The sequence below is a fragment of the Elephantulus edwardii genome, unplaced genomic scaffold (assembly GCF_000299155.1).
Source record: "Elephantulus edwardii isolate Elephantulus edwardi_28Jun2011 unplaced genomic scaffold, EleEdw1.0 scaffold00248, whole genome shotgun sequence".
Lineage (NCBI taxonomy): Eukaryota > Metazoa > Chordata > Mammalia > Macroscelidea > Macroscelididae > Elephantulus > Elephantulus edwardii.
In genome coordinates this window covers 3,996,386-4,011,308 of record NW_006399998.1, presented here as the reverse complement: position 1 = coordinate 4,011,308, position 14,923 = coordinate 3,996,386, and the positions used below count along the sequence as shown (strand labels likewise).

At 40.4% G+C, this 14,923-nt stretch overlaps 1 protein-coding gene and 1 pseudogene across 1 annotated transcript in view; both read left to right on the top strand.

Annotated features, from left to right (window-relative positions):
- Positions 1–14,923, top strand: part of CA8 (carbonic anhydrase VIII) — a 194,297-nt gene that overhangs the window by 131,419 nt on the left and 47,955 nt on the right. The gene's annotated exons all lie outside the window — the stretch shown is intronic.
- LOC102860189 lies at positions 3,218–3,931 on the top strand (annotated as a pseudogene).

Genomic DNA, 14,923 nt, shown 5'->3' with positions numbered 1-14,923 from the left:
AAAGGTATCAATTCTTTGGTCTTCCTTATTTATTGTCCAACTTTCACACATGTACAAAACAATTGAGAATACAACAACATGGGTCAGGCACACCATAGCTGTCAACACTGGGTCAAGCACAACTTCTTATTGATGTTAAATGATGATGCTGTTGAGTCATTTATGACATAGAGACATTATGAACAACAGATCTGAAACTTGCCCTGTCTTGTGCCCAGCTTAATCATTTCCAATATATACAAGCATATTGTTACAGTGACTGTGTCTGTCTATCCTTTTGGGAACACTTCTCTCTTTCTATGACCCTGTACCTTTTTCTGAATGATGTCCTCTTCTAAAGACTGCCCCCTCCTGACAATGCATCCAAAGTGTATGAGACAGAGTTTCATCATCCTCATCCTTGACTCTAAGGAGCATTCTAGTTTCTCTCCTTCCAAGACAGACATATTTATTGTGTTGGCTGTCCATGGGATAGTCAGTATTTGTCTTCAACAAGACAACTCAAAGGCAACAATTCTTCTGTCATCCTTACTCATTGTCCAAATTTCAGATGCATTTTTATTGTTGTTAGGTGTCATTGAATCAAGTACCACTCATAGTGACCCAGTGAACAAATATGAACACTGTCATATCCTGTGCCAACATTACAATCTCTGACACTCTTGAGTCTGTTGTTGTAGTCACTGTGTCAGTCCACCTGGTTAAGGGTCTTCCTCCCCTTCACTGGTCCTCCATCTTTCCAAATATGACGTCCTTCTCCAAGGAAAAGTCTCTCCTACCAAAATGCTCAAAGTATGAAAGATAAAGCTTTGCCATCCTTGCCTCCAAGGAGCATTCTGGCTGTACCTTCTCCAAGTCATATCTGTTTGTTCTTTTACCATTCTGAGGGATATTCAGTACTCTCCTCCAACACCACAACTCAAAGGCAATCAATTTTCTTCTGACACCCTTATTCATTATATAGTTTTCAGATGTGTAGCAAGTGATTGAAAAGACTGTGGTCTGAATCAGGCTCACATTAGTCCTGAAACTAACTTCATTGCTCTTCAATAATTTGGAGAGTTCCTTACCGCAGACTTTCCCAGTGCAATTACATTTCCTCATCTCCTGACTTCTGCTACCAAGTGTATCAATTGTGTATTTGAGTAAGAGGAAGCCATTGACAATTTCAGTCTTCTCTCCATCATGATGTTACCTTGCAGTCCAGTGGTGAGAATTTTTGTTTTCTTGATGTTAAGATGCAATTTATCCTGAACACTGCAGTGTTTGATCTTCTGCAGTAAGTGTTACAATTCCTCTTCACTTTCAGTAAGCCAGGTGTGTCATCTGCATAATGTGGGTTTTTTTATGAGTCTTCCTCTGATTCTGATGCCATCTTCTTCTTCACAGAGTTTAGCTTCTCAAATAATTTGCTCAGCATGCAGTTTGAATGGGTATGGAGAGAAGATATAACTCTTATACACACCTTTCCCAGTCCAAAGTCATGTAAGTGAAATCCCTTACACTGTTCAGTCAAAACCTTCTTGGTCTATGTTCAGATTTCTTATGAGCACCAACAAGTGCCCTAGGATCTCCATTCTTCACAATGTTAGACATAACTTGTTATGATACACACAATCAAATGTCTTTGCATAGGCAATGAAGCATAAATAGACATTCTTTTGATACTCTCTGCTTTCAGCCAGGATCCATCTGATATTAGCCCTGGTGATATGTTGTTGTTGTTAAGTTGTAGGCGACTCATAGTGACCTGGACATTTGTATAACTTTCATCCTTTCTCCAAGTTCATAAGGTTTCCAGAGGCTAGCTATTTTGAAAGTGGATGCCACTCCTGCTTCCAAGTTTATTTTAATTGGAGAGCTCCACCAAACACTGTCTACCATGAATTACCATTCTTGTATTTGACGCATCAGTGTTAGAGTGTTCAGCTTCACAGCCACCATGAGTTATCTCTGTACAGCAAGTGGACAGACCAGGGCTGACTTAGAAGAATGTTTCACTAAAAATAATTAAAGATAGTCCAGTTAGCCAGCTTGCTTCCAGAGTGGAGGGAGACTCCAGTCCTCAAGCCTCATGAAGGATTTTAAGCTACCACTTCTAGCAGGCTCAACCCTTACTTACTCTTAGTCTAAGGCTCAGGGCAGCCCACCCACTTTTAAGGGCAAAAAGAACAGTAACACACAAGGAAAATGTCCCCAAAACTTCCCTTGCCTGAGTGCCACCAACATGAGCCACCATCGAGACGCCAGTCATCCCACAAGTTAGGCAACTCACTTCCAGAGTGGAGGGAGACTCCAGTCCCTAAGCCTGGCGATATAGCCTCTTCTAAACTCAGCTTGAACATCTGACAGTTCCTCCTTGTCAATATACTGTTCTAGCTGTTTTGGATGATCTTCAGCAGTCTTTTTCTTGCATCTGATATTAATTCAAATTGGATCACCTTTCTTGATAATGGAAACAAATATGGATCTCTTCCAATCAGTTGGCCAGGTAGCTGTTTTCTAAATTTCTGGCACAGATTCATGAGAACATTCAGGCTGCATCTGTTGTTTGAAACATGTCAGTTGGTATCCCGTTGATCAAGAAGCCTTATTTTTGTCAGTGCTTTCAGTGCTCTTTGAACTTATTCCTTCAAGACCATTAAGTCTTTATCATATGGTACTTTCTAAAATATTTCCGTGTTGGCCAATTCTTTATGATACAGTGATTCTGTATATTTGCTCCATCTTCGTTTTTCTGTATATTTGCTCCATCTTCTTTTTGTGTGTGTGTGTGTGTGTGTGTGTGTGTGTTTTATTATTTATTGTAAGACCACTGATTAGCATTGACAGTGCACTTGAGCTCAAGGTTCTTGAGTGGCTGTGGTTGCTGATTGTGTAGCACTGTGACAGCCACGTAACTTTGAACTGAATTACAATGAAATGGCATCGTGGCTGTGGGGAACCCAAAGTAAAAACTTGAGTGCACAATCATTTCAGATGCCTGCCCCTTCCGTTATAGTATTTCTTTTTTTTTTTTTAAATTTAGGTTGTTTATTTTTCATTTCAATGAACATCTATAGAGATTTTGGAATTCCATTCATTCATTCATTGTTGCACCCTTCTTCTTTTAATGATTCTTAGATCATTCAAGATTTTGTGTATAAGTGCAGGTTGGACTGGGGGACCAGGCCGGGCCGGATGGGGGCCAGGTGGAGGCAGCGGGCCTGGCCCCGGGATGACTATATTCCGCAGCATGGTGGCCTCAGCTCAGCAGCAGCAGCCGCTGGCTGGGCCTGCGGGCGGTGTCGGTGGCGTGGAGGCACAGTATAGCTGCCCCATCTGCCTGGAGGTCTACCACAGGCCTGTGGCCATCGGCATCTGAGGCCACACATTCTGTGGGGAGTGCCTCCAGCCGTGCCTCCAGGTGCCATCCCCACTCTGCCCATTCTTCCGCCTGCCTTTCGACCCCAGGAAGATGGACAAGGCTGCCCATGTGGAGAAGCATCTCTTATCCTACAAGGCTCCCTGCCGAGGCTGCAACAAGAAGGTGGCCCTGGCAAAGATGCGGGTGCACATTTCATACTGTGTGAAGGTCCAGGAGCAAATGACCAACTGCCCCACGTTCGTTCCCGTGGTACCCACATCGTAGCCCATAACCAGCAACATTCCCAACCAGTCCACCTTCAACTGCCCCTGCTGTGGTGCCTGCAACTTGGATCAGCAGGAGCTGGTGAAGCACTGTGTAGACAACCACTGCAGTGACCCCAAGCGCGTGGTATGCCCCATCTGCTCAGAGATGCCCTGGGGGGACCCCAGTTATAAGAGCGCCAACTTCCTGCAACACCGCCTCCACTGGCACAAGTTCTCCTACGACATCTTTGTGGACTACAACATTGATGAAGAAGCTGCCTTTCAGGCCGCCCTGGCCCTGTCCCTCTCTGAGAACTGAAGGCCAGCATGTCCCCATCCCAGGACGGCATGCACCCTAATGGCACCAGAGTCTGATGTGCAGCGGGAAGCATCCATCAGCCCCTGCAGTCGAGCTCACTGGAGGGCTTCTCTGCGAGGTGTGGCCACAAAGGGTGCTTGTGATCCCAGAATGGTGGCGTTGTTTGAAGACATGGAGACTTAGGTGCTCAAGGTCCCGAGCAGACCCCCCACCTTCCTGGCCCCCAGCCTCACCTGCTCATTTGGTACTGGCTTTTGTGATACCTAGAAATGCTGGTATTATTCTATATGATCCAGTGTGATAATCTTTTCACATTTTATAGCACAAAGGAAACAGTTACTCTTCGTATTGCAATGTCCATGTTTGACTAGGAATAATAGTATTTTTATGGAACATTTACAAGATTATATTTAAAAAAAAATTTTGCCCATAGCATTTCTGCTGCAGACTATCAAAGACTATAGTAGCCTTTGATATGGCTCAATATCTCAACATTAAGAAAACAAAGATTCTCACCACTGGACCAATAGATAACATCATTGAAACAGTTCACAACTTCATCTTACTTTAATCCACAATCAGCATACTTGGTACTAGCAGTCTGTAGATCAGGAGATGTATTGCATTGGGAAAGTCACAATATCAAGGACCTCTCCAAAATGTTCAGGAACAGTATTGTCAGTTTTAGGATTGAGTTGCACCTGATTCAGGCTGTTTTTTTCTATCACTTGCTATGCATCTGGGAACTGGACAGTGAGTAAGGATTACAGAAGAATTGATGTCTTTGAGTTGTGGTTGAAGAAGGGTGCTGAATATACTATGGACTGCCAAAAGAACAAACAGATATATCTTTGATAAGGTACAGTAAAGTGCTCCTTGGAGGCAAAGATGGTGAATCTTTGTCTCACATACTTTAAGCATATAGCTAAGAGAGGCGGTTCTTTAGAGAAGGACATCATGCTTGGGAAGGTGGAGGGATGATGAAAAAGAAGAAGACCTTCAAACAGATGGACTGCCATAGTGACTTCTGGAGTAGGCTTGAATATGTCTGAAATAATGTCTGAAAATGACATGGAATAGGTGTAAGGTAAAAAAGGGCACGGAAAACCAGATAAAGTAAAACAGAGGGATTTATTGGCAACTCTCCAGCAAAATTGCTGTCCCAGGCTGGAGGAAGGCGGTGTGGGGCATTGAAGTCACATATGGAAAGGGTACAGGCAAAATTTTAGTGGCAGGGTTTGGGGGTAGTGTGGTCAATTTTCCGTGGAGGATGCTAATTGGATGCCTTCTATTTGTTCCCAAATATGGAGCTACTTAGTTCATTTTGGTGGATTGTGTCATAGCTGATGGTTGTGCTCTCTTCTGATTTACTGTAGCCATATGACACTTGGCTGATTGGAATGTCTCCCTATGACACAAGGCTGATTAGAAAGTCTCCCATAAGATGTGTTTAGAGTAGAAAGTCCCCTATCTCCCAGGTGACCTTACAATAGGATTTTTTATCAGTTGTTCATTGGGTCGCTATGAGTCATACTAGACTCCATAGCACCTAACAACATTGGTTCTTGAACATATGCTCCCTCCTGAAATAATTCAGTGTTGACCAGTGCTCTTTTTTTTTCTTGTATGATATAGTGGTTTTGTTTTATTTCTTCTATCTTCATTTGATGCTTTTTGCATTACTTAGTATTTTGACCTTAAAATCTTTCCCTACTTTAATTCAGGACTTTTTCTTCAATCCTTTTAGTTTGAGGTATGTCAGGTATGTTCTTCCTGTTTGGTTTTCTAACTCCAAGTCTTTGAGCGTTTAGTTATAGTGCTTTGCTTTTTCTTCTAAAACTGCCCTTTGAAGTGTTTTGTCTCATTCTCTTACTTCATTATGCCTTCCTTACTTTTTAGCGTCTGTATATTCTATGGTAAGCTTCAGAGTCTGTTCTGACATCTGTTTGATCTTTTCTTTCTTTTTTTTCCTCTCCTCTCTACTGATCTTTTGTTTCTTTATTGTATGGTGTCTTGTCATTCCACTGCTTCTTTGGCCCCTAGTTATTATTGCTCAATGCATCAAATTTATTATAAATCATCTGGCATATACTCAGTGTCATATTTTGGCTCTTGTTAACTTGTTTCCATTTTCTTCAGCTTCAGTTTGACATTGGACTGTGTGTGTATGTGTGTGTGTGTGTGTGTGTGTGTGTGTGTGTGTATGTATGTGTGTATATATATAATGATGTTCTCCATAGAATGTCTCTTACCTTGTTTTAACTGATCAGCTTCTCTACTATGTCTTTCTCCAGATGTAGTTGATTGATTCTTTTATATTCTTTGATGTGGTCTATATGCATAGTCATTGTTAATATTATTTTTGTAAAAGGTATCTGCGTAGTGCATAAGTCTTTGGTTGTACAAAATTTTTCATGCAATTTCCATTGTTATTTCTATCACCGAGGCCATAAATTTCCACTACCCATGCTTCTTTTACATTCCAATGATTAATAATTATCAGTGCATATTGATTGCATGTTTGATTACTTTCAGACTACAGAAATTGGCTTAAATTCTCAGTTTCTTCATCTTTGATGTTTGTGGTTGATGTGTAAATTTGATTAATAATTATATTGACAGCTCTTCTTGTGTGTGTGTATGGATATTATTCTCTCACTGACAGATTATATGCTTTCAGGATAGACCTTCAAACATTCTTTTTGACAATGAATGGGCTGCTATTACCCTTTAATTTTTCATTTCTGATATAGTAGGTTATTGCCTGATTCAGAATGGCCAGTCCATTTCAGCTCACTCATATCTAGCATAATGACACTTATATGTTCAGTTTCATTTTTAACAACTTCCAGTTTTCTCAGATTTTTTCTGTATTCTATGTAATGATTTTAATGGATATTTGAAGCTGTTTCTTACTAGTAAGTTAAGATCTACTAGCAAATGAAGACACTGTAGAGCTTTTTCAATCCCCATTTTTAAGGTATATTCTACTTTGAATCAGTGGCTCTTCTTGAGTGATATCCAACTTGAGTGGCTCCAGTTCTGGAACTATATCAATGAGTTACTGCTCTTCATAATATTTTCACTGGCCAGTTTTTGCAGAAGTGGACTGCCAATCCTGTTTTCTAGTATTCTGTAGTCTGGAAGCTCAGCTGAAATATTTCCATGATTGATGACCCTGTTGGTAATTGCACCACCAGTGACGTAGCTTCCAAAATTACAGCACATCACCACAGCAAGAACATAAAGAGTGCCTGCTGTGTGTAATTACAGCAGTGCTGTGGATGTCAGAGTCAGACTTGGCACTGTACAATTATCAGTGGTACAGCTTTTCACAGGTAGGTGGGTCTTTCTTCCAATGCATTTCTGGTTGGATGTGAACTGTCAGCCATTTGGTTATTAACTGTGTGTACCACCCAGTGACTTGAGATACAGTATTAATGCTGCCTGTATAAAAAAATGCTTAAAAATTGCATGCATTTATCTGTGCTTGGTCTTCATGATAAGTTACTATGCTGCTCTCAGTTTAAAAATCTGTCATCCTCTTAACATGCTTCTGTTTGCTGTGTGTGACTAGTGCTCATGAAAGTGAAATATGGTAAAAGTGTGGTACTAAGAATACTTTTTTAGAAAGTCAGAGATAGGAGTGAATAATTTAATCTTGTAAGATGTGGTTCTCCTTATACTACAGAGAGACACATTCAAAAAGTAGTGTTTTTTTGAGGTTCGCATTGCTTAAGGACTACAGATGTAAGACAGGCATCTGACTCTGATTCCTCAGCTGGAGGTCTTTTTCTGTGAGCAAGTTGCTCCTAAGAATTTGTCAGTGGAGTTGAAGAGTGTGTACCTCTCTGTTATGCCTTCTATCCTGTGAATCCCCAAATCACATCAGAAAGGTTAGGCTATGAAGTGAGTCTTCAGAGCCTCCTCCATGAATGTATAGTTATCTGCTTGGTTTTTGATAAATGGATTTTTAAATTCCTTGGGTTTGATGGTAGTGGTGGACTCACCCTTCTGAAGCTTATGTGTTTAGTATCACGTATATTTTGATCCAAACATGTTTGACTAATCATTTCCATTAGAACAAATAAAGAGGCTTGGGGCTCTAGTTTGGCTTTGAGTATAATTCACACCCTCTGAAAACCCACTGGAGTGTCAACTGTGGATTGGTTCTGACTCAATAGTACATAACAGCAACAACAGCAGTAAGGTAGGGAGCAACCCAAAGGCATGTAGTTTGAATCTACCAGCTTCTTCATGGGCGAGAGATGGGCAGTCACCTCCCATGCAATTTACTGCCTCTTGAAAATCCACTGGGTTGTCAACTGTGAGTCAGTTCTCACTTGATGGCACACAACAGTAATAATAAATACTTGTGGATATATCATTACTATGTATGTATATACTTGTTTAAGAATTATATGTGTGCATGTGTGTATTTGATGAAATGCAAATGAACATAAATAGCTTTCATGTTTTTGTTTTTATCATCAGTAGATTATTTTGTTCCCTATACAGTTGCCTACACAAGGAAATATTTTTAACATTGGAAGATTAAGTACCAACCACCTGGCCAACTGACTGGAAGAGATCTATATTTGTTCCCATTTCAAAGAAAGATGATCCAAAAGAGTATAGAAATTATCGAACAATATCATTGACATCACATGCAAGCAAGATTCTTCTGAAGATTATCCAAAAATGACTGGAATAGCACATCAACAGAGAACTGCCTGAAGTGCCATGGTACTCGTGATATAATAGCTAATGTCAGATGGATCTTGGCTAAAAGCAGGGAGAATCAGAGGAATGTCTGTCTGTGTTTCATTGACTATGCAAAGGCCATTTGTCTGTGTAGATCACAATAAACTGTGGCTGACCCTGAAAAGAATGGGAATCCCAGAAACTTGACTGTGCTTATGTGAAACCTATACTTGGACCAGGAGACAGTTGTCAGAACAGAGCAAGAAAATACTGCATGGTTCAAAATTATGAAGGATTTGTGCCAAAGGTGTGTCCTCCCTACATACATTTTATTTTTTATTTTTATTTATTTTTTTAATTGAGATTTTAATGAAAGTTTATAAAGAACTTGGGTTTCCAATATACAGAACATATTATCCAGGAGGCTGGGCTCTATGAGGCATCAGGATTGGAGGTAGACTCATCAACAGTCTGTGTTATGCAGATGACACAATCCTGCTTCCTGAAACTGAGGAGGACCTGAAGTGCTTGCTACAGAAGATCAAGGACTGCAGCCTTCAATATGGATTGAAGCTCAACATTAAGAAAACAAAGATTTTCACCACTGGCCCAACTGGCAGTATCGTGGTGAAGATATTGAGATTGTCAACAGCTTCAGTTTGCTTGTTTCTACAATCAACACTCTTGGTACCAGCAGCCCGGAATTGAAAAGATTTATTACATTGGGAAAGCCTGCTGTCAGAGACCTCTCTCGAGTACTGAAGAGCAAAGATGTCAGTCTGGAGACTAAGGTGTATCTGTTCTAGGCCATGGTCTTTGCAATTACTTGCTATGCATCAGAGAGCTAGACTGACTAGGAATGATAGAGAGTTGATGCCTTTGAGCTGTGGTGCTGGAGAAGAGTATTGAATATACCATGGACTGGTAGGAGAACAAAGAATTTCATCCTGGAGAGGGTGAAGCCAGGCTGCTGCTTGGAGGCAATGATTCTAAAGCTTCATCTAACATAGTTTGGACATGTTGCAAGGCAACATCAGTCCTTGGAGAGGGGAGGGACAGCACAGGAGAGGAAGATCCTCAATGAGATGGATTGATTCAGTCACTGGGGTAATGGGAGTAGGTGTATCAGAGACAATAAGATTGGCCCAGGATAGAGCAGAGTTTAGGGCTGTTGTACATAGGATTGCTATGAGTCGCAGGAAACTCAACAGCACATGACATCCAGTACCAACAGAGATATCTTGTAATATAACACGTAAGGAGTTGCACTGCCAACCTAAATGCTGCTCTGAGGGAGAAAAATGGGAAGTGCCTTCCTGTATAATTTACAGCTTCTGGAAACATGATGGAGGGTCATGAATGGCTTTCCTGTGAGTGGGCTCTGATTCGACAGCAATGAGGGATTTTTTAAGTTAAGTCACTTTAATTGTTAGGGTAAAGAGCATAAATATAAAAATAAAGCTTCTCTATTTCACTTGCCACTGGTCTTGCCCCATTTATCCCTAAACCTTTTGTTTGCACACTTCTGTCAATGGTACACAACAGGTAAACGTTTTTAGCTGGGGCCGTGACTGTAATCTCCTAGCTTGTGCCCTAGCCTTGAAACTTTGTGCCCAGCCCATCTCTGTGGTCTTGCCCAAAGGATCTCTGAAAGAATAAGGTTGTTATAAGGGGTAACTTTGTTTTATCTTGGAAATATAAGTCAAAATAGTATATGTTGCAATAATATGTTACTTTAGTGTTTCTCAAAATTCAGAAATGATAATTATTTTTGTACTGATTTACTTACAAAGTCTGTGTACATTGTTTTTGACACTGGATCTTTCCCCTTTCCTTTACCCATCCCTCCCTCCACCCATATAAAATTTAAAGCTCTATGCAATCTGCCGTCACATATTTTTCCAGCCCTATCTCCTGTCTCTACCAGGCTTATGTAATTTCCAACTGTCTAGGTCTAGAAATGTATCTACATTTTCCTGCCTGTACAAGTTTACTTGATGGAACACTAAGATAAGACAAAATGTATTAAGATTACAAGTCTAAAGAAGGCTCTGTGAGACACAGCAGGTGATGTGAATAATTAAAGCCTTTGATATCTAAGAAAATGTTGTTGAGGTATGGCAGAAGGACAGAAGGGGAAGATGGAAGGTGAGAGAGAGCTGAGGAGTGGAGGAACTGAACTAGGAGGAGCACAGTTGCAGGGGAGCCGTTCTCTTTGGTCACCCATCCCTAGTAGGTAGGATGACTGGGTTGCAACTGGCAGACTGGCTTCATTCCAGAATTTTTGAGAAATTTGTCTGGTACTGGAGTTAATCCTTGAGAGTATTTCTTTTTTTAGCACGGTGGGACCTTAAATGATGTCTTAGTTGGTCTTAAAATGAGAGTTAACCTATGCAAGAGGATTTTGCATTACTGGGACAGAGTCTTGTTTTTAAAGTTTTGCTCACTCCTCCACTCTGAAGTGAGACCTCTGCATCTGCGTCACCAGCTCCTGGTAATTAGGAAAGAGCAGATGATTAAATTAACAATAGAAGAAACATATTCTATTTTCAATGTGTGTCCCTGTGTTACCAGACCAGAGATTATGGTTCTTCCACTATCCTCAAAAGAGTTTCGCTTGGGTTGGCCCAAGTGCCAGCATTTCCCCTAATTTTGCTGTTTTTCTTTTTAAAATAAATGACTTAGTGATAGTTTTATATTTAGAAAATTTGTGAAGATACCCCTAATAGTAACATCTTAAACTATTTTCATGGTGCATTTGTTATAATCAATGAACCAATATTTTACATTATTATCAATAAATCTTTATTGATAATTAACAGTAAAGTGGGAGTCTTCAACTTAACAATTTACCTCATTGCCATCGTGTCAGAACTGACATGTAGCTGACCCTCCAGCGGGAATCTGAGCCTGGAAATAGCATGGGAAGAGATTTCTCATTCTTTTCTCTCACAGTTGCTGGGAAATTTGAACCCCCACAGAGATTTGGTCTTTGGGTTAGCATTGCAGCTTCCTACAAACTGCATCAGCAGCTCCCTGATCTACTGTTGAGATGACTTCAGGTCGTAGTGACTTTATGAATAGCAGAGCAGAACCGTGTTCTCTCCTGTGCTGTCTTCATTATCTCCATCATGCTTGAGCCCATTGCTATGGTCACAGTGCCAACCTATCTTACTGAAGCTCTCTAGCCCATACTTTACGCAGATTTCATTAGTTTTTACTTCATATATTTCTCTATTCCAAGGTCTTATCTAAAAAATAGTATTTAGCCATCCTATCTACTTATTCTCTTTTTAGCTGTGTCAGTTTCTCAGATTTCCATGTATTTTGATGACCTTTGACAGTTCTGAGGGATGATACTGGTCAAGGGTATTGTACTGAATTAGATGTTGTACTGGATGCTTGCCTCATGTCCATTTCACAGTTACACTGGGGTCACAGAACATTTGGAGGAGTGAGGGTTAGAGAAACGGAGGAAGACTCTCAACAGGATAGATTGACTCCATGACTGTCTCACTGGATTGAGCATGTCAGAGAGTGTGAGCATCGCACAGGACAAGGCTAAGTCCAGATCTTCTGAGAGCTAAAGAGTCAGTGGTCTTTACAAAGAACAAACAGATAGGCTTTAGAGAAAGTGTAGCCAGAGTACTCTTTGGAGGCAAAGACAATGAAGCTTTGTCTCACATACTTTGGATATATTGTTAGAACAGACTATTCCATGAAGAGAAATATCATGCTTGGGAAGGTGGAGGGTCATTTTTCCTGAGACTCTGGAAGAAAGTCACTATGTAGAGCTCATGCTTAAGGAGTGATATCAACTTTCCAGACACACATGAAAATGAGAGGTAGTTTTTTAAGCAGAGATGAGCAATGATGTTATTGTGGGGGGAAAAGTGGCTATACTTTTAAAAGGGGTTTTGGTTCAAAAAAAAGAAAAGGAAAAAATGCAACCCATAATATGCCTATTAGAAATAAGGGAAATGTCAACATGAGCCTTGAAGTGTATTAACTAAAAGTACGTTTCAACCTGAGGTCAAGGCTGTCTTTATTTATTTAATTAAGGCACCCAGTTCTTATGTGGACCAGTGGGACCCTTGTGCTGTTGTTACAGTCAGAAAAAAAAAGATTAAAATGAATCTTTCATTATCAATATAAAGGTTATAAAGCATTTCCTTAAAGGCGTCACCTTGACAATTTTTCTCACTGAGTGTTTATGGTCCACATGAGTTTTGCAGAGTCACAGCTAGTCTTTTCTCTGCTTGCCCTTTCCAGTGTAGCCTTTTGTGCTCTCTCTAGTGGTCAGTTTTATTGCTAAATTTGGTAATGCAAAAATTAGATTTTGGAGGGTCAATCCTCATGATAACTTTTCTGAATATTTTAGTATAATAAAATGACTCTTTAGTCCAATTCTGGCTATATTTCTTGGATTAGGAGGTTTTTAATTGTTGTTGTTGTTATGTGCCATCGAGTCACCTCCAACTCATAGTGACCCTATGTACAACAGCCCTAAACACAGCTCTATCTTGTGCCCATCTTATTGTCTCTGACACATCTACGCCCATTACCCCAGTCACTGAATGAATCTATCTCATCGAGAGTCTTACTCTCTCTTATGCTATCCCTCCACCCTCCCAAGCATGACATCCATCTCCAAGGACTGGTCCCTCCAAAGTAACATGCTATATGTCAGATGAAGCTTCAGAATCCTTGCCTCCAAGGAAAAGCCTGGTTTAACCCTCCCAAGGATGAAGCTGTTCATTCTCTTAGCAGTTTATGGTATATTCAACACTTCTCCAGCACCACAACTCAAAGGTATCAATTCTCCTCCTATTATCCTTAGTCATTGAACAGTTCTCTGACTCATAGCAAGTGATTACAAAGACCATGGCCTGTATTACGTACACCTTAGTCTCCAGACTGACATCATTGCTCCTCAGTACTTGAGAAAGGTCTCTGACAGCAGACTTTCCCAACGCAATACATCTTTTAATTTCCCGGCTGCTGGTGCCAAGAATTTTGTTTGTGGAGCCAAGCAAACGAAAGCTGTTTACAGTCTCAATGTCTTCACCATCCTTCACGATGCTGCCAGTCAGACCGGTGGTGAGATTCTTTGTTTTCTTAATGTTGAGCTTCAATCCATATTGAAGGATGCAGTCCTATATCTTCTGAAGCAAGCACTTCAGGTCCTCCTCAGTTTCAGCAAGCAGGGTTGTGTCATCTGCATAATATGGATCTTCCACCAATCCTGATGCCACATTTCTCCTCATAGAGCCCAGCCTCTCAGATAATCTGTTCTGCATATAGATTGAGAAGGTATGGAGATAAGACACATCCCTGGCGTACATCCTTCCCAATTTTGAACCATCCAGTGTTTACTTTCTCAGTTCTAATTGTTGCCTCCTGGTCCTTGTGTTCAATAGAACACACTTACACTAGCAGATAGGGTAACTGAAGTGGAGCCCTCAAGTATGGAAACACAAAGAAGGAACAATTGTAAGCAGACACTAATAATTGGAACATGGAATGTGAGAACCATGAATGTAGGAAAATTAGATATTGTTAAGGAAGAAATGGAATGCGTAAGTATTCACATACTAGGTATTGGCAAGATGAGATGGACTAGCATGGGACATTTTGAGTCAGGGTATCATATGATCTACTATGCTGGAGAGATGAGGAGAAAATGGGGATGCATTCATAGTTAAAAAAATCATTTCTAGATCTGCCTTGAAATACAATATTGTGAGTGACAGGATAATATCCATATGCATACAAGGAAATCCAGCGAATACCACTATCATTCAGATATATGCACCAATAACCAGAGCCGAAGAAGAAGAAATAGAAGATTTTTACGAACTTTTGCAGTCAGAGATCTATCAAATATGCAATCAAGCTACATTAATAATAAAGGGTTTTAAATTAGGCAGTTTTTAAATATATCTCCAGGAGTTGACAGCATACCAATTGATTTATTTCAACAAATAGACACTGTTCTGGATGTGTTCACTAAGTTACGCCAAGAAATCTGGGGGACAGCCAGCTGGCCAACTGACTGGAAAAGATCAATAGTTGTTCCCATTCCGAAGAAAGGTGACCCAACAGAGTGTGGAAATTATCAAACAATATCATTAATATCACATGCAAACAAGATTCTGCTGAAAATTATCCAAAGACATTTGGAGCAATATGTCAAAAGAGGACTGCCAGATGTGCAGGCTGGATTTAGAAGAGGTCATGGTACTAGGGATATTAAAGCTAATGTTAGATGGATCTTGGCGGAAAGCA